Source organism: Xiphophorus couchianus, chromosome 11 (assembly GCF_001444195.1).
Source record: "Xiphophorus couchianus chromosome 11, X_couchianus-1.0, whole genome shotgun sequence".
Lineage (NCBI taxonomy): Eukaryota > Metazoa > Chordata > Actinopteri > Cyprinodontiformes > Poeciliidae > Xiphophorus > Xiphophorus couchianus.
This window is the reverse complement of record NC_040238.1, coordinates 22139132-22165814: the sequence shown is the minus strand read 5'-3', so window position 1 is coordinate 22165814 and position 26683 is coordinate 22139132. Positions and strand designations below refer to the sequence as shown.

At 38.1% G+C, this 26683-nt stretch overlaps 1 protein-coding gene across 1 annotated transcript in view; it reads left to right on the top strand.

The window, feature by feature from the left end:
- The window catches only part of pcdh1a (protocadherin 1a), a 125215-nt gene that overhangs the window by 56915 nt on the left and 41617 nt on the right, over positions 1–26683 (top strand). The window lies entirely within an intron of this gene.

The window sequence follows — 26683 nt, the reverse complement described above, 5'->3', positions numbered from 1 at the left end:
GTGTAGTGGGACAAAGGGTGTGAAATAAGCTGTGTCAATATGGTGTGTGTTACATTTGTTGTGATGTCTCACCTTGTCTGTGTATGAAATATCAATGCTCTATGTGTGTCAGTAAGTGGTCAGATAGTAATGACCTGAACTATTTTAAAAGTAAGCCATGCTGTCAGTTTCAAGCATTTGGCACCCTGAGGAATCTCTTTCAGTGCAGACAAGGACATTCCATATTGTTGCATAAGTTTGAGTAATGTTAGTGTAAGTGTAAGGTAGAGATATGGATATCACATGTTTAAAAAAACAGATCTGTGGCCTCTGACAGTCCCACATAAAAGTATTTACCCCTTTTACAGACTTCTTCTGTTATGTTTGGTTTTTTTTGGTCAAACCTCTTCAGGATTATAAAAAAGCTGTATTGTTCAATGGAGATACTGAAGTATGAAAATCAGTTTTCAAATGATGAGGTAATATATTAAGGGCAAAAAAAGCTGTCCAACGCAACCTGGTCCTGCCCCAAAACTAGCATTCAGGAGAACTCTAATGCAAAAGCTACAACTGACCAAAAAATAAATAAATAAAAATCTTAAAGATTACCCAGTCTTTTGGCAATCGTTTGGTATTTAGACTTTAATTAGTCTAAGTACCAAAGTTTTTAAAGTCCAAATACTCCTTGGACTTTAAAAAGATAAATTATTTAAAGGTTGGGGTTGTATGTCAATCGATGTAAATCCAACACAACCCTTCAGAAAAAACAAACCAAAACAAGTTGGTCTGGGTATGTTTTTTCTTCTTTTGAACTTGGAGCACGTGCTGTAAATGATGGAACCTTGAATTCTGCTCACATGCAAAGCACATCTGACCATTAGTTAATGGCCTGAAGTTCATAAGCACTCAGATTATGCAATGGAAAATGTCCAAAGTGCCCAAGCAAATAACCCTTTAAAGAAATAAAAAAAGAGGAAATTACATGTAGAAGGCCTTAGTTTATGTTTGGACTTAAATTCAATTTAAATGCTGAAACATAACCTGAACTATTCAGTTCATTCCTGAAATGTGTCTAAATAAAATAATTTGGAAAAGAGTGGGGAAAATGTCCTCCATAGGGTTGTAAAAGGCTGATAATAAAATATACTCAATGTTCTGAAACATTTGTGACAAAAGAAAATAAAATAAAATAAAAAATAGGTGAGGCCAAATATTTTTTTTTCTACCACTGTATGTTGCAGGGTTTTGTAGGAAAGGGATGCTGGAGGATATTTTACCTAAGGCATTGTATTTCTCAAAGCCATTGAAATGCAAGGCAGGTACGCAGTAGCGTGAGGGTATTAGGCTTGCTAAAACATCAGCAAAACGTCAAAAGGTATTGTAGTTTTTCTTAGATATTTGTGTTTTTGTTGAGGTGAAATGAAGAGTATCTGCAATATCTTTTGAAGCGCAGTCCAGAGGACTGCTTAAACTATTCCTGTCGTGATTGACTGGCATGCCAGCAGCGGAGCAATCATCACCAGCTGTAGAAATAACCCCATATGTGGATATCGCTGTTTGTTCTGCCGTTTGATTTTTGTGGGTCACGATACAGAAGAAACATTACTTTGAAAGGAATGCTTAACAATCTGCCAAAAAACTGAATATCTAGGGACACACGCTGTTGAAACCAGGACGTATTCATCTCTTTCAAAGATGCTTCTGGACACATTGTGTGACTGAAGCTGGCTTCACGGGGTACATTTCAAATGCTCTCTGTTACAGTTCCAGCTGTGACAGAATATTGCATGATTTTCAACATTTAGGTCCATTAACTGAATAGGCATTCCCCATTTGATCACCCTGAGAACGCAGTTTAGTCTGCAAGCCAGAAAATGTCCAGATCTTGTGGTAGGACAAAAAGAGCATTGTTGCATTTTGCACTTTGAGATACATGGATTCATTCACGCTTTGATCCTCTGGTTGCATCATCTTGTGGGATAATGGGTCAGTTGTTCATGTCTAACTTGGTTCCCACTGCATGTAATGAAACCCTACGGTTAATCCACCTAAAGACAATCTAGGTTTTGATTAATGCCATCTAAATCATCTCTCACACTGAATACATAATAGAGACTACAGTATATCAGAGGCATATTCTGCTGTAATATTTCGACCATTTGTCAGGTAGTTGACAAATAATTGTGCTTGACACTATTAAACTAAGAAATGAGAAAGCGGGTGTAGATGGGGCGCAAAAGAGAGATGGATTTGATGGTGGCTGGGAATAACAGTCTGACACGAAAGAAATTAATCCTCAATATCCACTGCTCCCAGTGCACCACCACAATTGCATGCTCAGGCGTCTAGTCCATTCATGAATCACTGGACCTGGGAGACATGCAGGAGAAAACCACCAGCCCTCATAAATAAAGCAAGAGCATACTACTGTAGTGCCAATGAGTCACCTAGGTCTGTTCTCGTTCACTTTTGGAGAGGGAAATATCATGATAAACCTCCTCCAAACCTCTGTAAATGAAATAAATAAATAAATAAAAATGCAACATTTATTCCCTGACGTTGCTTCATTAAGCTCAGGAGCAGCATTAGCCACCATCGCAGTGGAAAAACACACTTTAATTATGAGAGAAACCCAATGAAGCTTTGTGAAAGAACACACATTACATTTTCTTATCGATTGAGAGCATGCATCTGGATTTTGTCTTCAGCAGTTTATCTGGCATAGATGATACAATTGGTGCTTATCAGGCAGAGGGCAATTTTTTTTATTTTTTTATTATTTGAACATATGTAGTAGATTTCTGCCCAGTTCATCAGAGAAGCTTCACATCAAAATGTCACTAAAATGCCACGGGGGAAATAGAGATTTTTTTTTTCTCATATGCCTCTAATGTTTCAGGGGAGAAAACACAGTTGAAATCTTTGAGTGGTTGTTCATTATCTCAGTCAATAACTGATCCTTGGCATTTGAACTTTGATGTCAGTAAATCAGCTTACACTCACAAAAGTGGCTTTGTATTTTTTGTCTTATGACAGTGAAAGCAATAAAATATTTGAGGTTACATGATAGATGAGCTTTAAAAGAAAAGAATCTGTAACTTAATCTTTTATTGCATTACCATAACTGAAATATCTTGTGCATATTTATTAATTTGGGAAAATTATCAAATTAATAGTTATTTTCAAACAGTTATTAGTATTCTGACACCAGTTATCTAAAGTCAATTTAAGTGAATCTATAAACAAATTTTTTACAAATATTCTCTAGAAAGCTGTCCATGCTCACTTTTAAATGCAGTAGAGTTACTGTAATGCCGTGGGCCTGCTTTTATCCTATCTGCCTGCTGAAACATTGTTAAAAAAAGGCATCATAAGTTTTTGAAAATGCAACACTTTAAATATAAATCTTTGTATTATTAGCAGTGTAATTACTCTAGAGAAATGGGAAAGTCCATACAGAATGTTTTCTCCAAATACCTCCCTCAAATATGGAGACTACTAATATTTGAATTGGTAGTCTCCAATTCAAATATTTCTTCTAAACTTCACAAAAGGTGCTGTGATGCTAACTTTTAAAAATAATTGTTATTACAGTATAACAGACATGTACCATATGCATAATTTTACATTAGTTATGTCTAGAGGGCTGCACAGTGTCTGAGGTAGTCCATTTTCCTCATTTTGAAAACATGACTATTATGTCAGTTGTTCTTTTTAAATTGCCCTTACGTATGAGTGTGGGCATCCCTTGGGTCTCTGTATTGCCCTATGATTGAGCAGCAACCTGTCCAGGGTGCATCCCAATGACTGCTGCTGGACATTGGTACAAGTTCCTAGTCAACCCTCCAAAGTCTAGAGATGATGGACGGTTGGATGTCTGAAATAATAGCACTATTTTTTATTGATAAAAGATAAAAATAAAATGTTAAGCAAGTGAATGATCTCATGTTGTTAACATACATTTACAAAGTAAATAAAAAAAGAAGTTTTTAAATACAGTGAGCCAAAATGACTAAAAATGATTAGTTGTAACACAATAGAATCTACTCGAAGGAAAAGGACAGAGGAAAACTCACAGAGTAACCTGAGGCAGACAACTGCAAGCTAAGAAAAAAAGAGCTACTTGTTTACCTCTAAAGTTACAAGTGTGTATCTTGAAATAATACCAAAAACAAATAAGAGTTGAGTCAGAAAACTAGTGGGACTTGTTTGCTAACTGACAACCTAACTACTATTGGGAATACAATCTAATAACATTGTTTTTCTTCACATTTTATGAACTCAAACAATAGGGAAACACATTAGTGTCACGCCTATAGAGTACCACAGAGGGTATATTTAGAGTACTCTGTGTACCGCCTAAGTAGCTTTAATAGTCACCTCTGTAGAGGATGTACTTTTGGTAAAAGGTTTGAGAACCACTGGTCGAATAGCAGCAAGTCTGCTAATTAGAACTAATGGTAGAAATAAAATCTTTCTAAAATATGCCATTTCAAGGTTGATGAAACGCCATAAATCCCCATCATGCTAATTAATTACCTTCATTGCAGCTTTGAGTGGTTTCTCTCCAGCAATACAAAATTAATATTTCATAAACACTTAGAAATCTCTCTGTAGAAATGTATGTCATTAAATCCCAAATGTAACTATATGAAAGCCATTCACTAAGAGTATGCCATCATTAGTATTTATTGCAAAGGGAAACTGGTGACTTGTTTACGTTATTTGCAGAATGCTTCTTGTGACAGAAAGGGGCCTATAGCAGACAGTACATCTCTGAGACGTTTTAGATCCACATGGCTGCTTTTGTTTGATTTTTTTATTCTTGTTGAGGTGATTCAAATAACACTGAAAAATGTCTAGCAGATGGTGCAGAGTATTGACAATTAAGGTTGTCAGTTCCATATGTGACATGTGAAATGCTGGCTGTTAAGAATCCTATTGAGTTGGGGGACTTCTATCACATTTCTACCAGACATTCATGTTTCAAGGTTAAGAGTAGCAGAATACACTCAAAGAAAAAAGACCAAAACAAAGGAGGAAAAGAGTAGAAATAATTTGGGAGTTCCATATTGTTCCATATTGACTTGTGGGACCTAAGTTGCTTTTTTGTCCCACAACTGGATTTGTTAATTACAGTCAATGAAGTGTATTCGCCTGTAGTTGTTTGCAACAGAGGTTCATTGGTGGTGCAAAACACTTGGTGTAGTGAAAACCAAACACTGCGTGTCACCATTGACACGTCTCTGTGTGTAACACGGTACTGGCTCCATCATGATGTGGGGAAGTTGCTCAGAGGTCATTAGAGGATGAATGGAGCTAAACAGAGGCAGAGACATCACAATGGCATGCTGTATATCTAGAGCTACAATGGTATAGTTAATGTCAAAGCATATGAGAATGGTCTAGTAAAAGTCTGCCTATGAATCCATTTGAAAATGTATGTCAGTACTGGATAATTGCTGTTCACACACAATCCATCCAATGTAATTAACTATATATAATTTGAAATTTCAGATTCTAAATGTATAATGTTTAAGAGACAAATCCTTACAGCTCTAATTGTGGCAACATTTTGATCCTAGAGAAACTTATGGGGAGTTGGGAAAAAAAATGCATGCTATAATTTTCAGATTTTAGAAAATTCCATATCATTATTCTTCCACTTCACAACTGTGCACCACTTAGCTAACCGTGCACGCAGCTGCTTCTGTTGGACTTTTGTAATTCTATGCACTTGATTCAGGTAATATTGTAAAATCTCCAGCAGAAGGTCTCTGAGCATTTATGTTTAAGGGTTGTTGTTGAATTTCAGACAGGGAAGCCATTTGGAATGCTAGTTATTATAAAGCCTATTGATTGGTGACTTGGAACATATTTTTGCCAGACCTCCCGTTCATGTTTCGGTGCTGAAATTAGGAGTATATGTGTACTTTTGCAGATAAGAAGAGAAAAAAAGTGAAAAGAGAGAGCAAAAGCGTGGAAAAATCCTGGACTCCCCGTTGACTTGGTCCTGGTCGCTCCTCAGGTCCCACAAACTGGTGCTATTATTTAGAGTCACTGAAGTGTAACCCCGTATCTGTTCGTGAGAGAGAGCGCGCTTTGTGACTCTATAGTGAGGAAGCCATGAGCATTTCTGTGTGCTGATGGACAGGGTCAAACACCATGATCTGTATTTATCAGCAGGATGCTGCCCCTGTGCTGTAAATGTGATTTTAAAGCCTCTTTATCCTCTTTTTTTTTTTGTTGAGGATTTGCAGTATAGCGGATCACATGTGACTTTCCCTGCACTTAAGCTACACTATCAGCAGCTCAGTTGGCTATCCATAGCACACACACACACACACACACGCGTACGCCCACGCACCTACACTCCGACACACACACTGCCTCCTTTCATTTTGTTTTTTTTATATTTATTGAGCAGCTATGCACACTGGATAGCGTTCAAATTCATGAAGCAATCTGCTAAGTGCCTTAACGTTACGACTTTAAGCCAATGAAAGTATTGTGGGAAAAACTTAGTGCTGAATCTGTCTTTGTTGCCCAAGAAGCTCATTCATAAATCACTCTAGAAGAAGAAAAAAAGATTAGATAACAAACAGTTTGCAGATAACAGCATGGTGGAGTTTGTATTGGAATAAGGAAACTACTTGGCTTTAAACTTTAAATGCCGTTTTATTTTTTTTTCTATCTCAAATTCCTTAGCTGTCAGAGATTGGTAAACAGATGGAGACAAGTGGGAACAGAATGTTTATTAATTTGCTAGTGAAAACGTCCCAGAAATGGACGGTTTGTCAGCGACGTTTATGGTTTTTATTGTGACTTGGGTTCAGTACAAGATATGAATTGATGTTGACAAGTTCAGCTCAGGTCTCAAGTTTATAAAGACCATAGTGAACATTTTTCTATCTACTTTCCCTGCAATATAGCTTAGTAGCTCAGATTTTGTACTGTCTATCCTTATGCTAATTTTACAAGCTGACATTTAACTTTTCATGTCTAAACATTTATTGACTATTTTAAAACCGTCTGAGAGACAAAATAAATGTCTTCATTGTTGCAGCGCCTTAAATGAGTGAGAATGTTGAATTTATGATGATGAACAGAAAATAAAGTGTTTTTATTTTTGATCAATTTAAAGTGCCTTTGCAACATCACAGCGAGCTTAACAAACAGATTAATTCGTTGGAGGCAAGTTAAGTATTTATTTTGTTCCAAAATGAGCCAAAGCCTTTTAATTCAGCATTTAGGTGGAGAGCTTTGTGTGTGGTCGTTATTTGAAGCTACAGCTGAGATGAACAGATTGTCATAAACCATTAACAGCCTACAGTTCGCCAACAGCTAATATATCAAATTAATTTTTTTCACCGAAAAATATGTGGAAGCAGCATATAACCTATCAGAACCTCAGTCTGTAACAGCTTGTTTTCACGCATGTTTACATAAAATATAACATATACTGTATATATATATATATATATATATATATATATATATATATATATGTATATATGTGTGTGTGTGTTAATGAAACTTGACTCCCTGCCCACAAGTCTAATTCAAGTCCAACGTTAGAAGCCTTTGCAACTTGAGTCCAAGTCTGAATCCAGAGTGACCATCTCTGGCTAAAGACTCCTGTTTAATCATTTATACTTGGATCTTTATAATCAAGTTCAAATCAATATCCTGTTGAAAGCACTCAACAATCAAATGGAGCTGAAATGCAGGCCTGTCATTGTAATTACACAGCACTTTATGCTAAAGATATACTAATGAATGCCCATTTTATTAGCCAGTGATCCAATGAGCCACCTGTTCTTTTCATGCCATGAAGATCCAATAATGCTATAGAGTCACAAGCCTAAAAAATAGATTAAAAATAAAAAAATCTATTTGAATTGTAATGGTTAGATTTGAATGCATTTGAAGGCCCCTGCTTGTTCCCTGACTCATATGGGACATATTTTCCTAAACCAGAGCTGGTATAAGAAGAAGTACTTTTTTTTTGTATCTACAAATAAAAATAGCTGGTGATGTCATAACAAAAAAAGATAAAATAAATAAGTTGTTGATCAGAGGCTTGTTGGTATTACTGTTACATCTCTCAAGCTTCTTAAGCTCCACTGCAATGTCATCTCATTGTGGAGATGTCTTTCTAACATGACATTATACTAGCTTACAAAAAAAGCAAAAGGTAATACGTAAGTGAATCTATTTTGGCAGCATGTTCTTTAACCACCCAAACAGACTTCATAGGGAATAAAGAAAGTAGGGAAGCTGAAAGGGGCGTGTGGGGGGGTAGACAGCCAGTGAGGAACCATGCGCTGTCAGAACCATATCTGTCTAAGCTTCAGGAATCCAGGAAGCTAATGCTGTTTGATGTATTAACCATGATGGAGGGGGCAGTGTCTGCGTGTTTCATGCTCAGTCTTGGAAGGATTTGGGTACAATATGCCCCTCTGCGTGTGTGTATGTGCGTGTGTTTGTGTGAGGGTTGGGGGTGAATGCTTGTCTTTGCATTCGCGAGAGCTTGCCAGCCATAATGCGAACGTGGGCGTGTACAAGCGGGCGTGCGCCCATTGACAAGCAGGAGAGGAAGGATTGATGTTGTTTGATGTATTAATCATGCATATGTGGGATCGAGAGCGCTCTGCGATGGGCTGCTCGGGCACTGATTCCATCTTCAATCAGCAGCTCATTTGGGTCCCTTTGTGTAAATGTTTAACATTGTTTGGCAGAAAATAAGCACTCTGCTTATTTGTGTATGTGTGGCATTTGAGACAGAGGGGAGGGGATATGGGGCTTGAAAGCTAGGATTTTTTTTTTCTCACTCTCATGCATAAAGCATATTAGCACCATTGTTTTCTATGAACCACTTATTCAAACATCTATCATGCTGTTTCTTGTTGACAAAAACGGGGAAATATACCATTCAAGCAGCAACTTGTGTATGATTTAATCAGCTCTATAGGAAGAAAAAAAAAGGTATGGCTCTGCTATCTGACACAGTGTGATTTATCAGTTCCTTGTTCAGCGTCTGGCTCAATGCATAGATGTTAAGCCTACGCTGTTCATTAGCTGTACTTATTTCATGCTCATTCAACCATTCACATTCAGGTGAGTCAGTGTTAGCAAAGTTATTATGGCACCAGAAAATTGTTTGCTTTGTTTTGTTTTGTTTTTTTTTCCTCCCTCAATTTACTTTACCCAACTTAGCTATTGAAATCTTGTCCATGAGGTACACCTACCATCTAAAACTTAATCCATGTTTCCCTTGGATTACAAATGTATTTCATTTGACACTTTAATTCACTGCAGAGCTCCAGTTCTGTTGCCAGGCAACTCTGTTAAGGAGAACACAAAGGATCATTATAGATTTCTTGGGTGCAACTGTTAAGTTGCACTTAAAAAAAGAAAGAAAGAAAAAAGGGATACCGTAACACAGTATCCTGATAAGACTCCTATTTGTAGTGTTTCCCTTTGCTCTGACATACCCTTTGTATGTCATTCAATATACAGAACAGTGGTCAATAATTCATTTGACTAAATAGGCATTCTTGCAGAAACTGCTCCTGCCAGTGCCGGCCTCTCGTATCGTCACCCGCACTATGAAAGAATCAACTTGAGTGCCTCTTCTTATGCGTCGATCAGACATATGTTACTAACAGGAGATGACAGCATGGCCCACAGTACTTAAATCGTTCATGGTGCTTGTTCTCTGATGGGTACAATATGACATGATGAGCCACAAATATGTCAGATATGACTCAAATGAGCTCTGAAAGGATTTGGCAATAGAGTATTCATACTAGATACTTTGCTTGTGGCCCTGTCTAAACCCCACTGCAGAGCTCTCCACCCAAATTTCATCAGTGGATTAATCAAACCTGTCATCAATATCACAAGACATCTGTATCAAGTGTCGTCGAATATTGCCCCACAGAGTTACCAGCCCTACACAGCTACAGTGTCACATATCTGCTTACGGTGTCTTTCTTAAGTATGGACATTTTTTTGAACATTTTCATTCTTTGGCATGGTAAAACCACATGGAGTCTTCTATGGTAGACCAATTCAGGGTAGTATGTAATTATGCTTTGTTTAAGAGTGTTGTTTTCAGTGAAAACCGGAAAACTGAGTGTCTTGTGTTTAGCCAACCTCAGCACAAATACATCTATTGATGCACAATCTGTATTGTGAAGAAGCAGAAACCCACCCAAGTCTGGAATAAAGCTGTGGAAAAGTATAAAGGAGAGTTGGGTAAGATAATATTATTCCAAGTTTCCAAAAGTTTAAAAACATCATAAAACAACTGATAACCTACCAAGATATAAATGTTCAGCTAAACTGACAGGCAGAACTTTGGTCAAAGAATCAGAAAAAAAACAACAACAAAAAAAACCAGTAATTCTGGAGGAGCCGCACAAATTAACAGCTCAGATGGGAGCATCTGCCAATAGGACAATTATCATCAAAGCAATCCACAAATCTTTCTAACTGGTCATCATGCATCTCCAGGAGGCATGATGACCAGTGAAATGCAGCGCAGCGAGCGCTACGTGCAGGGCGGCCCTAGAGGAATGGGCGCTGGTGCCGCAGCGTACGGCCGCGTCCGCGAGGAGTTTGATGGCCCCATTAAGAAACCCCGTTTTTAAACTGCGTTTTGTTCCAGCAGCAGCATTTGCAAAGCTACTTCAAGACGAACATGTTGAGTCACAATTATTGTATTTAAGTTGAATCTGTTGCATCATTTTATCCATTTAATTGATTAGTTTTATAATTAAGTCGGTACTTTTTTCTTTTTTTACTTTGTATTGCCATTAGTGTATAAGTTGCCAATCATCTTGACAACTGACAAGAAGAAAGCTACTATTAAAAGAAAGCCATAAGAAGTCATCTTCGCCATTTGCCAAGAGCAATTTAGGAGACAAAATAAGAATGTGAAGGTGGTGCTTTGGTCATAAGAGAGAGAACCTTAATTTTCTGAATCTAACACTGCACATCACCTTGTAACTAACCACAGCATGATGCAACCGTCATGCTGTAAGGATGCTTCACTTCAGTAGAGATGGGGAAGCTAGTACGAGTTGATAGAAAGATGGCTGAAATGAAAGACAAGACAATCCTGAAATAAAACCTGTTAGAAGCTAAGAAAGCCTGAACAATACGGGGGGCATCCGCCTCTTCACAGGACAGCAACCCTAAATACACAACCAGAGCTGAAATAAAATGGATAGGAATAGAGAGTCTTTATTTGCTTGACAGTTCAGACAAAAAATTCGATTGAGAATCTGTAGCAAGACTTGGAAACTGCTGTCCATATATGGTACCCATATTATCTGACTGAACGTGAGCTACTTTACAAAGATGAATGAGAACAAATTCCAGTCTAGATAAAGTTCACACCCCTAAAGACTTGCATCAGGGGAAATGGGGGGAGGGATGAAATGCACTCCACACAATTTTGAAAACCACACATCCTTTTTGCCCACAATACTGAACTGCTTGCTGCTGTCTGATATAAAATATTTGCAAAATATGTTGGAGTTAGTGGTTGTAATATAAGAAAATACAAAAGTTGAGTACTTTTACAAAACAGTTTGTTTCATTTAACAGAGAAAGTCTTTTTATTGATCTTTTTTTCTATATACACATGGTACTTATAAATGTGATGAGTTTTTGATGTTTGTGCTTCGTGTATGGAGATGACGCTTGTTAAACCTGTAAAAACTGCTCATATATTTTATTTCTCCTTCCTAAAGCTGTAAATTATCCTTTGTATGATGGAAGATTGATGGTCAATGTCACAGTGTTGTGGCAAGAACAGGGGAGTACAATAGCAAGACGCAAAGGGAGACGAGATAGAAAGTACCATATGGCAGTGAGAAATGCAGCGGGATTACATGTGTAGGTCTGGCAAATGGGCAACAACAACCCCCCAAAAAATAAAATAAAAAAGTGGGCCTTGATACTTCAGTGAGAGTTTGCCTGCTATATGATTATGATGCAGTAGGTGGATTACAGAGATATATTCAGAAAAAAAAAACATGCCAACTGCGAAAGGCCTCGACACGGGGAGAAGCTCTGGCAAACAGAGTAATCTCTTCATCTGATGGTTCTGATGTGTTGTTTTTCTGCCTTGTTTCCCTGAGACTTGGTCCTCTCAATCCCCAGGTCTGCAGAAAGATCAATGTCGAGAACACATTTTTGCTTCAGCACTGACTGAGCGCCGGTTGCCTGGGATGAAAAAGGTCACTATGAATCTAATTAGGCATGATTTTTTTTCAGTTCTTTGATATGATGGCGGTGCATGAAGGCTCCTCATTCAGTCGCTTAGAAAGAGACCCGGCTAAGTGTGAGGAGGAGATGGAGACACGCTGCCCAAATCATCTGGCTCTCAGGAATGCATTGCCAATTGGGACATCTTGGGTGCGAGGTAACAAGTCGAGACAAGCCAGACCATAGGAGATGCTATTAATAGTCCTGCACATGCATGTGCATGCTTAAATAAACAAGTGCACGCACATTAGACGTTTTAAGTATGGCTGAAAGCCTTCCCCCTCCTCATCCTGCTTTCTAATCCACCTTTCTTCCGATTCAAACAATTGAAAGTCCCTTCATGCTTTGCAGTCATATACAGCAGCAGTAGAGATATTAACTCTGAAGATGGAAAGTTTGAGAGGCAATAAGGTACCCAGCAGGGAGTGGATATTGAGGATTAATTTATCTCATGTCTGACTCTTTATTTTATCCCATGTCCTCCTCTGTTTATCTCTTCCCTCTGGCATTATCAACTCCCGATATGTCTTCCAGAGAGACATTTTGGAAGATGTGAACTTTACAGTGCAGCCTATTATAAGAAATTGAGAGGCGTGAAATATGCACATGACGTCGCAATCTACAGTTTACATTAAGAGTGTACTTAAAGAAGTATCAAGTCGGTTGTGGACATAAACTCTGGCGTAATTTAGCTTACTGACAAGAATACACTGACGGCATGTATACTAGTCCACAGACAGCTATTAAGGTGCGGTGACGGTGCAACTTCAGCTCTGGGCTTAAAAACAGTAAATATTGATTGGTTGCTCAGAACTTGAAGCAACTGCTTGCAAGGTTAGACAAACAGAAAATGTATTGTGGAGTGTGGGTTTCAGTCATAATCCATGTCAGACAAGGCTGTGATTTGTTCAATAGCCTCTGAGTCAAAGATATTGGAGTCGGCGGCAAGCCTTCAAAGAAGCCCAAATGAACCGTTTGTAGTAACTTGCTCTCCACACAATCAGAATGCTGGAAAATGGTACAGCTCTGTTTCCTTTTTTTCCCCTTTACAATAGTTTCTTTGTATTCTGCTTTAATTACATTTTGTTTAGCAGCACAGCACTTGAAATTAGATCCCCACATTGCTTTAGGGATGTTTCTTCAGGTTAGAAATATAACCACATCTGAGCATTGGGGGGCTATGGACCATATATATATACAGCTATATATATATATATATATATATATATATATACAGTATATACATATGTTATCAAGTCAATAGGACCCCAAATCACTGATTGTCTTGTTGGTTTCAAAATAGCAAGAGAAAAAGAAATGGCAGCATAACAGAGATAACACTTTTTTTGTTTTCACAAAAAAATTTAACAGAGTAACGTTTCAATTAATAAAATTGTTGTAGAACTTTCCAGTCTAATTTTGACTACACTGCGTAATGTGGTTTAAATGCTTACTCGAGGCCCAGTACATGCTAACCCAGATATTTTTGCAAAACATTATTTTTGTTTTCTCTTTTTTTTTTTTTACATTTGCAATTTTGTCCACATGTGAACAAAGCTATTACTTTCCAAAGTGGATATTTTTAACAACTGGTGCATGCAAATGAACTGGAAATATCTCACTTTCTCTTGCTTTTAATTCCTTTGAATTACATACAGTTGTAAGATTAGAAAGTTAATGACTAAGAACAAACTATAAACAGTGTCACGGAAAGCAAAAGCTTTGGGTAAGTCTTCAGACTAGCACTGCTTTAGCCGTGCAAAAAAAATTCAGAAGATGTAAGGCTAAAAGTACTCACCTTTTATACCAAATGCTCATAATTATAGTTTACACTTTTTCTCCAGTCACATGTTGACAGCAAGTGGATAGCACTTTTGCAAGAAAGAGGAGAAATATTGTGCCGTCTTAATGTTTCAAGATCTCCTGCTGATCTTGTCAAACCTTTAGTATAAAATGTACATTCTTTAACCTGCGGTGCACTGATGTAAGTCTAATTAGGATAAATTGTAGACTACATTCAGTGTTGAAATCAGGCACATAAGAAGCAGGTAGAACACTTCGACAGTGGAAGACTGAGTGTTTCCGTCGAACTTCACAGAACAGCCAAGTGATTTTCTTGTTTCGGAGGTGCAGAGTCACACAGTGCAAATATATGTCTCCAAAAATATCCTGCTGAGGTGAGATGTTGTCAGGCTTAAAGCTGAAACCAAATTTCTTTATTCATTAGAATCAACGTCAGTTTTGCTGTGTGCGCAGTGCTGTGATTCCATACTTATCAGGGTGGAAAACAATGACTCTCGCTGTATTTTTACACAAATCATTACCACTACCTTTGTAGTGTTTCAATTTTGCTGGGGCTTTTATATAAGGGGGATATCTGTATTGTGTGTAATGTGTTTGCAATTGAAGCAAAGCAATTATCGCTTTCTATGTGGAAACTTAGATTACTTTTATAAGAGCAAAGTTAAGATTCCCTTCTTTAAATAGTAGAGGTTTCTAAATATTTGTCTCATTCTCATAGCCTTCCATTCTTCTCATTAACTGTGTACCCAGTGGGCCTGCTTCCACAGTACTATATAGCCGCACTAATTCCCATCAGTTCTCTTCTAAATGCACCTGTTCTCATGGTCTCCAGAGATTTTGTTAAGGTACAAATGTTCCTCTAAATCATTGTGCAAAGTCTGCTCATCAAAAAGCTACACATTGCAAAAATCAAATAACATCCCTAACTTATGTGGTACTTTATATTGTAAATAATAAATGACAAAGATGAAGGAAATGACTGCTTAAGGAACACCGGTTTCAACACGATCGTCGCTTCAGTGCAGTAATATTTTACTAGAGCTGTATTTTGGGATATCAGATGTCTAATAGTGCCTTCAAGCTTATTCACCCTTTATGCTCCTCTCATACTTTGTTCAGCATGTCCTCCAGACAAACCTATCAGCTTACTTTGTTCTGCCTGTGTTTTGGACATGGATTAATTTGCAAAATCTCTAATAACGCTTTTCTTGCAACCTCCTCAACCCCTAAAAATTGCCTGCCGCCCTTTTTAGCTAATTAACATTAGCATATGTACTCCACATGGTTTAAGACAATAGAAGTGTCAGTAGGAAGGCATCACCCCCTAAGCCTTAAACCAATCAGAATTTTAATCCTGCGGCCTTCCCAATTAAGTTTCACCACTGATCCTTTCTCTTGCTTGATCCCTCGCCTCCAAATCTCCCCTGACTACAATGAATATGACATTTCTGTTTCTCCATCTTGTCATCTTGTTTCAGAAATGTCATTTACAATACACTCCGCGTTTATTAGCGGCACTTTAAAGATGCATAAAAAGCCCAAACTAAATGTAAAATTGAATAAGTGTTGCCTTCCTCAAAATCCTTTTCACGAAGTATTACTGGATCTTTTCCAGCCTTGTATGTGGCTGAAAATCTGGACAGGTTTCGGCCACTTTATGTATTCCTGTAGTTATTTTCCTGATATATGAAGATCAACAAACACCTTACTTAAACTTGCTTGTTTAAATAAGGTGTCCCATTTAAAGAGATAATAACCTTTGTTACACCTCAGCAAAACAGGAAGTCACAGACTGCTAATTAAAATTATGAAACAATGGGAAAAAAAGCATCATACTAATTTTATATTTTTGTTAGAAACTGGCTGTTTTTAATTATTTGCTTGTTCTTGACATTATACTCTATTTTCGCCACTGAAATGCACACACATTCTTACTTTCATTGCTATGCTTTGAAAAAGAGAGCATTTTCAAAACAAAATAAATAAATTCCCATTTATTTACTTTGAAAGATAGTTGTGTCTTTAAGTGAATATTATGTGCATGCACCTTACATCCGCAAAAAACATCAAATAAAAAGAACCTCTGAGACCTCTGCTAATTACTTCTGACAGAACAAATGAAGGATTGTATAATTACTAGAGAAACACTCCAATATTTACAACATATTTAAAATAACAGAAATATAACATAGTTTTATGTAAATTGTTTTTAACCAACAGTTACTAAGTGGTTTTATGGCAGCTTTTTTCTTCCTCCTGTTTCATTACTTTTGCACAAAAATCTTTTTTTTCACTGCTCTAAGACGTAAAATAATAAATTTTTATTTAAGGTGCACTAAGCTCTAACTAAAAAACTTTCTAATTAGTAATTAGTTTCCCTTCGGTATATAACATGATACATAGTCATTTCTTTTAGCGACTGGCCACTAGGCTAAGCAAGAACTCATATTCATTCTGCCAAAATGTGTGTGTGGAGGATGTTTAGGGAGGTACAAGCCAATCTTCTATGCTCTAAAGAGCTGCACCAAAGGGTGAAACCTTGGTCATTATGTTTAGATAACTGTTTAATGCCAGCAAGCTGTGCAAGAGTGACATCGATCCTGAACTTCAATTGAGGGCTTTGCATCATGACATAGGGACATGTTACTTGAAAAAATAAAATAATGGAATCTATCCGTAAACCTAAAGGAATCATGACTTGGTCTTTTCAACATCATTTGTGTTTATGCTGAAATCAGCATAGACACTGTTGAACAGACAGAATCATGCTTTCCATCTCAGTCCTAATCTCTAAATCCTATAGAAAAACTTGAGTTGTACAAAGTATCGGCAGCAGACCTAATAATTGGCCAAATGGGGATTTTGTTGAGAATAATTATTTCTCAACATGGCAAAGTTTACCCCATTGAATAAATATCTAAAATTAGACATTGTTTTTTTTAAGAACAGCAGTTTTTTTATGTATCTCCACATAACACATTTCTCTGCATCTGCATAGTTATTTGTTGATGTATGCTTTTTTTTTTTTACAATCTTTCTAAATATATAAACATACTTCTATATTTTAAAAAAAAAATTCCATTGTTCCTGCAGAACATTTTTAACACACTCCAAGCTAATTTAAGTCTCGTTAAGGCCTGCTCAGATGGTCAAGTGATCACAAGTGGTCACAAAGTGCAGCTTGGAAAAGAGAGGTTATTTCTTTTGTGTGCAGCATGCCAGAAGGGGTAACTATATAAACATTATGCAAATCTGTCACAATGTGTTCTAAGTATCAGGATAACAGATGAAAAATTTAGACTGCCCACGAGGTGATTCAGCCAATTGAAGAGCAGCCTCCTGTGGGAGAGATGAATACCCTTGTATGGGCACTTTGGGCGTGGTAACTGCGCTGAGCTTTTCATGCGCACACAAGCTGCATACCACTCCGGAAGAGTCGAGAAGGAAAAGATCCAAAAACAAAAAAAAACATTGCCTCTTTTAAAACAGCGCAGAACGTCTCCACATGTGGCTTGTGTGACATTTACCAATTTGTTCTCCATAGATATGGCTCTGCTGCACCCCTCCTCCTTTTGTCAGAACAAATGACTGCACCACCAGTGCAGTGTTGGCATGCCCCAAAATTACCAAACAGGAGCAGGATGGGAGGGAGGGCATAATTCTTCACACAAGTTTCTGCCAGTATGAGTTGTGCAGAGGAGATTACTTTAAGCACTATAATTTGATTTCAGCATCGTGTGATGGAAGAATTTTACGCCTTCATTAGACACTAAAGGAATCAGATCTGGCTCAAACCAGGTCAGTGAAGGTGGGAGGTTTATGTGCGGCAGGGCCGACCCAAGATTATATGAGACCCTAAGCAGAAATTCATATGGGGTGGGGGGTTCCAGCTAAGCCGATTATTATACACCCAGGAGAGTCTGAGAGGAGGAATACAGGTTAATGTTTTGTCACAACCAAGAATATCAAGAGCCTGTTCGTGAACCATTGGTATTGTTAGATTTTAGATAAAACCCTTTCACATTGTTCCTAGGGTCTAACATTCTTTTAAAAATGTGACTGAGAAACTGCAAGTTACCTGAATTTGTGGAACATAGTAGAGTTGTGCTGCCACTAGGCCAGGCTTTACTGGATACTGCTGGTCAGCTGGCTTTAAAGGAGTGGTTACACTTTTCCCACACTTACAACAAAGAAGTATATCCAGTTGGATAACCATAAAGTGGAAACTAAAGTTTTCTACTCTTCAATCTTAAGATAATGATGTTTTAAAGTGCAGTTGGCAAGCTAATATCAACTTGTGCTTAAAAATATTTAAACCCAAAATTATGGAAAATTATTGTATATTGAAAAGGAACTCAATCAATCAATCAACCAACCAACCAACCAACCAACCAACCAACAAATCAATCAACCAACAAATCAATCACATTCATTTCTATAGCACATTTAACTTTAATAACCAGTGTTAGATTGGTTTAGCAGCAGTGGTAATATATATATTTTTTTCGTTTACAAATTACGTAATGTTTGAATTCTGATTGAACTTTTTGTCCAACTATTGGGAAACTGTGGTATATTTGCTCAGGATTATTATATAGTCAGGCTTTCATACTGGACTTAGCCGGCAAGCAAGCACAGGGAATACAGAGCTATTACTTGTTGATCTACTTACAAACAGTTCAGGTGAGCATGAAATATTACCCCAGCTCTGACAAGAATAGAAGGAAAAAACAGTAGAAGAAATTATTAAATTCTTAGTAAAGTACGACTGCAGTGAAAAAAAAAGACTTTGAAAACATGAAAGTTTTCTTTTGATATGTCATTGTAAACCTGTCCTGTGTAGATTCCACTGCTCTGGGGCCCCCGACTAGGCCTTCAGGGGCCTTCCCCCTCCAAGCAGTCATATAGTTCGCATACACCTCAGGCCGGCTCTGATGTGAGAAAGCCAGTGGCAGCGGGATGGGATCATTGCCGGAGAATGCCCCAAAGCTGACAGCAGCGCAGCTACCGGAATCATTTTTACACACCAACTTGGAAGTGCATTCTGTGGTGAGAAGTGTTCTTGTAATAGGGAGAAGAAAAAAACAGAGACATCCATAACTCATCTTGGGACAGAGAGGCTGACGGAGAGCTTTTTGTTGAAGAAGGCTGATGCATTCACCCCAACACCCCCACATCCTGTCTCGCGGAATTGCGTGAACAGTCAGATTTGTCATTAGATGTGGCAGGTATGTTCACACTCAGTAGGTCCTGCTGCAGTAATACTTGGTTTCACTGTGACAACATTATGGTATTTCAAGGCCAGCGCTCCCATTGTAATGAAATTCTCTGGGTTAAAAGAAAAGAAAAAAATTACAAAAAAAAGAGAGAGAGAGAGAGAGAATGCTCCTGAACAGGCACAGGCGCTGAAGAATGCAAATCCAGTCTTGCCTATCAAGACCATTAAGGTCTGTGTGATTGTTTTTTAATGCATTCACTCCAGCCCTCCCCCCCCTCCAACCCTTCCCTGTCTCCTTTCTCTCTCCATTTACTGTGTACGAACAAAGGGACTTCTGGTCTTTATCCACCCCCCCTCAATCCACCCCACTCCTCCAATCTCCTTCTCTTGTCTGATCACTTCATCCTCCACCCCAACCCTTGCTGACTCCTCTGCAACCCCTCCTTCCCCCCTCCAGCCCTCTACCCCACCTCACGCTTATGTTCCTCCCTCTCTTCCCCCCTATCCAGTGTGTCCCCTAGTTTTCTGGTAGCTGTGTCTCTTTGATAATCCAAGACTCTTTGAAGACTCCAATTCCACGCTGCTTGCCTTGGAGCTATTGCACCTACAAAAACAACCGTGTGTGTGCGTGCACGTGTAGGCGTGTGTGTGTGTTAAAAAAAGAGAAAGAGCAGTAGATGAGATGAGAATGGAGGACATAATGGTGATATGGGAAATAAAAACAGTTCCATGTGAATTTCCTTTGCAACTGCTTTAGTCTTTATGGTTTTATGCTTGCTGCGTACACTGAGAGGTGCACTTCTTCATTGTCATATTTGTTGGTGCAGCTCATTTTTTTCCTTCTGCCTTCAGAGGCAGCAGCTCATTGATTCCCACATACACGCCAAAATGTCAGCGCCAGGATGTACCTGCAAAGACTGGAACTAAAAGGACGTACTGACTCCCGCTCTGATTTGAAATTACAAATACTAAAAAAAAAAACAAAAAACAAAAATGGTATTTGCCTTTTTAAATTTAAGCTACGTTTTTCTCTACTTCCTCCACTATCCATCCATCCATCCATTTTCTGTTCACCCTTGTCCCTAATGGGGTCGGGAGGGTTGCCGGCGCCCATCTCCAGCTACGTTCCGGGCGAGAGGCGGGGTACACCCCGGACAGGTCGCCAGTCTGTCGCAGGGCACTTCCTCCACTAGCTAAACCCAATTAAAATAATCGTCTGCAAACATTTTTCTTCTTTGTTTTGCCTCTTTCTCTTACCTTTCCTTCAGACAATCCCCTCCACGATTATGTCTCCCACATCTTTATTGCCTTAGTCCCAAATTGTAGTACCTCTACTCAGTGCTCTCCCCTCCCCCTTCTCTTTTTTTTTTGTCTCTGTCATTCCGCCTCTCTTTGGCAGAGGAGCTTGGCATTGGGATTTAGAAGAAATTGAATTGAATTATGAAGGAATTTCTCTGCAGCACGATTGGCATCACTTCCTCCACACAATGGAACATCATTCTCATATCTTTCAGTGTGAGGGAATGAAAATAGGCCGTGCACCATTCTTTCTCTCATCCTTTTAAATTGAATTTTTCATATCACAGGGGCACTGAGACATCAGCCGTTTCCTTTAACATGGGCAGAAAACCCATTTCATAATATCAGAGAGAGGCACACACAACTGTGATTCAATGGGAGGGAGTTTGCCTTTCAGCACCGGTGCACATATGATATACCTAACTCAGTATTGATAAACAGGGCCACATGAGTTACCCGCAGTTGGAAAGTTGATGTTTCGGCAGGGAGGCAGTGCGATAGATTTTGTGGACTACACTCGGTGATAATTCACTTCACATCCGTTTGCATGTTTTTTGTATAAAACATAGAGTGCCAATCAGAAGTTGGCACTCTATGCCATATTATTGTCAAGACTGTCATATTAATTTTGGCTTTTAATGGTGCCATTGAACCTTACAGTTTACAATTAAAGATACCACACAAAATAAGTAATAAAACACACACACATATGTGTTTTATGTGAATATATGCCATCCCAGCATATTCCTTGCTGGGATGGCTCATATATATATATATATATATATATATATATATATATATATATATATATATATATATATATTAGAACCACAGTCCAGGACGAAACAACTAAGATCCATAAATACAACAGGGACAAAGCCTCAACAGACAATGTGCTCAGTGAATATCTCAGACAACAGGGAACGGAGGTTGAGGTGCCAGAGACACCATCATGGGAGGACAAGCCCCTACATGGGATGTACCACCAGCAAATAACCCAAGTGGCTGATATCAGTAAATCCTACCAATGGCTGGAAAAAGCTGGACTCATGGACAGCACAGAGGCCCTCATCCTGGCCGCCCAGGAACAGGCCCTAAACACCAGAGCAATAGAGGCCCAGATCTACCACACCAGACAAGACCCAAGGTGTAGGTTGTGCAAGGAGGCCCCTGAGACAGTCCAGCACATAACAGCAGGGTGCAAGATACTGGCAGGGAAAGCGTACATGGAACGACATAACCAAGTTGCAGGCATAGTGTACAGAAACATCTGTGCAGAATATGGACTGGAAACCCCGAGATCAAAGTGGGATCCCCAAAGGTGGCGGAGAACGCCAGAGCTAAGATCCTGTGGGACTTCCAGATCCAGACAGACAAAATGGTAATGGCGAACCAACCAGACATTGTCGTAGTGGATAAACAACAGAGGAAAGCCGTTGTGGTAGATGTAGCAATACCAAGCGACTGCAACATCAGGAAAAAGGAGCACGAGAAACTAGAGAAATACCAGGGCCTCAGGGAGGAACTGGAGAGGGCCTGGAAAGTGAAGACCACAGTGGTGCCTGTGGTCATCGGGGCCCTCGGGGCAGTCACCCCCAAACTGGACCAATGGCTACAACAGATCCCAAGAACAACTTCAGACATCTCAGTCCAGAAATGTGCAGTCCTTGGCACAGCCAAGATACTGCACAGAACCCTCAAGCTCCCAGGCCTCTGGTAGAGGACCCGAGCTCAGAGGATAAGAACCACCCGCGGTGGGTGAGAAGGGAATTTTTTTTTTGTATATATATATATATATATATATATATATATATGTATGTATTGCACATGCTTGAAATGAGAGAAATAGTCAAAGTGGCTAGGAAGAGGAAAGTCTGGGCATCTCAGTTTAGGCTGCTGCCCTGCGACCCAACTAATGGATGGGCAAACTTTCATAACAAATTCCACATTCATCACAAGACTTAGTGGATCTAGAGAAAAGTTTTATGTTAAGAAGACAAACATTATGCTATATTATTTTGGAGTCAAGGTGAGGCTTTCAGATCAAAGTACTAGGGACTAACTGCCAAGCATATTTGGAGTAGCATCATGCTGAGAGTGAGTTTCTGTTTTTGCATGGTAAACATTTGATGAAAGAATGATCACCCCCAAACGTCACCTGAAATCAGCTACTAGAGGGTTGAAAGGTGGACAGTTTTTTTTGCTTCAGAAAAACACAATCCGAAACACATCAGAGATGTTATATATATATATATATATATATATATATATATATATATATATATATATATATATATATATATATATCGCAAACAAAGCTAACCTTAAGATCCTGGGATGACCTACTCTCTGTTAATCAAAACAGAGTTCAGTCAAACAGTAGCATAGGAGTACATATTTATTTGGGTCAAAATAAATAAATTCAACTGTTTTGAAGGAGGGGAAATTGACAATAAATTCACACCTCCTATATAAAATCTCTGTTTTATTAAAATAGTTTTGTTTTAGTGTGAGGCCACTATAATAAAACATTTAAAAAATGCATAATTAAAAGACCATGATTAGGATGACATTCACAGGTAAGTTTAAATCACTGAATCAACCACCCGTTGGTCCTTATTTTATGGTTCTCATATAAAAAAAAAAAAAAAAAAAGATTGTTTATTCCTAAGCTGTAAATTTCTCTTTTAAATTATTTCGTAGATGAAGCCAACTCAGTAATAGTTGTGGGAGGTCTTTTTTTTAATTATTTATCAGTTATCTAAAATGCAGACATGTTTGCTACGCTTCTACAAGTGTAAATCCTTAGATTCAGTTCACTTCATTGGCAATGGTGGAGGAACTTGAGCAACACCTTAGTGTAATAAAAAATTTAACTGAAAACATTTGTCAACACTTCACCTGTGAAGACTACAGCATTTCTCACTGGACACAGAAGAGAACAACAACTTTTACTCAACTTTACGCCGCTGCCAATTCATCTCCAGGAAACGCACTATTTTATTTTCCAATACAGTGTAGTAAAAACAGAGCAGTAAACTGAAATTCATTTAGATTTATGTATTGGATGCATCCTTTTTTTTATACAGCAGTTTAGCATATCTTTTTATGCAAAATGTGGATTACTACATTGATTAAATGGATTATTTGAATGTTTTAATTAAAGATGATACAAATACGTTATGGGGCGCAGTAGGAATAGTATAAATGGAAATGCAATCAGAGTTGTATCAAGTTTACAGTCAGACAATTTAGTTTAAAATTCATTGGTTAATGTAATTCATTAATCTCAAGTTAGATGCTAGAGAACAAAATAATAACAGTAATTGTATTAATAATAATAATAATAATAATAGCACCACCTTACACCCTACACAAAATCAAGCAGTTTTCTACTCTAGAGCCGTGCAGTACATTTGTAATCAGCAAGACTTGGCCGGGTGACAGGGCACCTGATGGCAGAGAGGTCTCAGATTCCTCCATGGCAGTCTGAATGAAGGGGGGGGGAACTCGATGCAACATGATAGCGTGGCAGTAGTGGAGACCTGCTATCCCAGCAGGAATCGGTACTGCAAATCAGCAGTTGTAAAAGAGATGCTGGTCACCAAGATGTTATCCTGGCTGCTTACGCAAAGGGTTTGGCCCTCATCATCCTTGCTGGGATGGCTTAAAGCTTTTGGACCGGATACCAGCCTCAAATTTTTCTCAGTAAATGAAGCACTGGTGCCTTGGAATAAATCAGAATATCATTGAAAAGTTAATATATTTCTGTAATTTGATTCAAAAAGTGAAACCTATAAATTACACAGATTCATTACTTACAGGGTGATATATTTCAAGAATTTATTTCTTTCAATTTTGATTATCATTGCTTATAATTAATTAAAAACCCCAGAAATTGCTATCTATTCTAAAAATGTTATTTAATATGATAATCACATATGATAGCACCAACAATTTACAGAGAACATTGTCTATTGCTAGGTAGACATCAATTTCAGTTTACAATGTGCAATTTCCCAGCATATTCATGGAAGGTTGAGTGGAAGGAGAGAGTGTTTCAAGAGTTACCATGAGCAGATGCATGGCGGATAGGGAGTACAACTATGGCAGTCCTTGTTTTAGACCAATTACAGAACAAGAGACGTCAAAGAAATCTAACCTGTGTTGAAGAGGAATAGAACTGTTAGTGAAAATATAGTTTAATTGTATTTTCAGATTGAGATAATTTGTTAAAATTTCATTCGAAAATCAGGTTACCAGAGTCTGGATGAAGAGTGAAAGGGCACACAAACCAAGCTGCTTGAGGTCCAGTGTGAAGTATCCAATATTCTGAGGAAGTCTTATGTAATTTTGTAAGCGACATTCATCAGACTTCTAAACAAAAATAAACCCCTGAACATATGGTAAATACTGTCTATCATGACTGTATTTACCCTATAATTTACAAGGTGTACAATACAGCAATATGAATCCATCCATCAATCCATTGTCTATACTCACATATCCTTTCTGAATTATGAGACACCTTTTCAATTATCTTTAAATGTATTAAAATGTGCCTGATTGTATTCTAGCTTTTAAGTCTGAAGAACATATTTGAGAGCTCAGTTTCAACTTAGCCTTTAATGCACTTTTAATTTGAAATTATACGATTCAAATATTCCTAGCCAACTTTTACATCACATATATCATAACTTGCAATCATGCGCTTGATTTTATTTCACTCCTTATCAGTTCCAATTTCAGGCCAGATTATGGCACCATTTTGTTGTCTGCTCTCGACTTTGTATCAGATATGCTTTATCTGATACGTCAAAAATATGTTTTAGGCCGAACAATATCGTCTGTGGGAACACACACTTAGAAGTGGATGGAAAGGATATCAGGACAATTACGGCACCAGTTTTAGTGAGCAACTGCAGGTGTAGAAACTGGGTTGGAAAATTAAACAGAGGTGGAGTAGAAAAAAGAAAATGTTGGGGATTCAATCAAAGACCAGAGATAAAAGCTGAACTGCATGGATTTTTTTTCTTTCTCTCTCTCTTTCTCTGTCTCTCTCTTTCTCTCACTAAAGCCAGAAATGAGCAAACAAAATCCAAAACTTCATGTCACACTTTGCAGGAAAGTTTCTGGTGATAACAAGCAAATGTTTCTGTGGAGCTTGCCAGTTGTATAAAAGTTCTCAGAGAATTTCAATCCTTTCTCCCGCCGTCTTGCCAGAGTCAGGCGGATTCTCCTCTGTCTCTGCCAATTCTTCAGTTGCTGTAGTTATAGACATGGTTCATGTGTGACAGCCACTATTTTAGATTAACTACTAAAGTGCAACAGAGAGTAAAGAGGAGCCTGGAACAGGTCATTTGTAGATTATAATATCAAAACCATACAACAAAACATTTGGTCATATGAATGTGCAATATAAATGTTAACAGCACAAAAACTGAAAATGAGATATTTTAAAATGTTAGAATAATAATAAAAAATATGCCCCCATGTTTATTCCTACATAAAATTACTAAAATTGCACATGACAGGGTATGACTGTTGCCATTTGGTAAATAATGACACTGCAAAGTTGTACTAAGAGTTGCATTAAAAGTCAATTAAAATAGCCAACTTGCATTATTTGGTAAATAATAACACTTTTAATGCAAAGTATTAAAACTTCTTTTAAAAGTTCATTAAAAATGTCAACTTGCACTAGAAGTGTCATTATCTACTGAATGACACTTCATGACAACTGTCAGACATTCACAACGACGCCTTCATGTTTATGACAGGTGTTATGTCATGTTCATGACAGTAATAAGCCAGTCTTATGCACAACCCTTCAAATAAAGTGTTACAGATTTTTGTTATGCCAACCTTAGAGATTTAGTTTGTCATGCTTCTCACTGTTGAAGTATGATTGAACACCATGGCAAGATTAAAAGGGCTGTGTGAGGCCTTCCGAAGGAATAGTGCAGCAGCCTTTGAGTGTTGTCAGATATTAAGAGGCCTTCAAGAATTCAAAATTAGCCATTCTCTGTACGGACAAGAGTCTACAAAATAAACAAGACTGACCTCTGCAAATGAGTGAGGAGCCATTCTTAAACGAGAGCT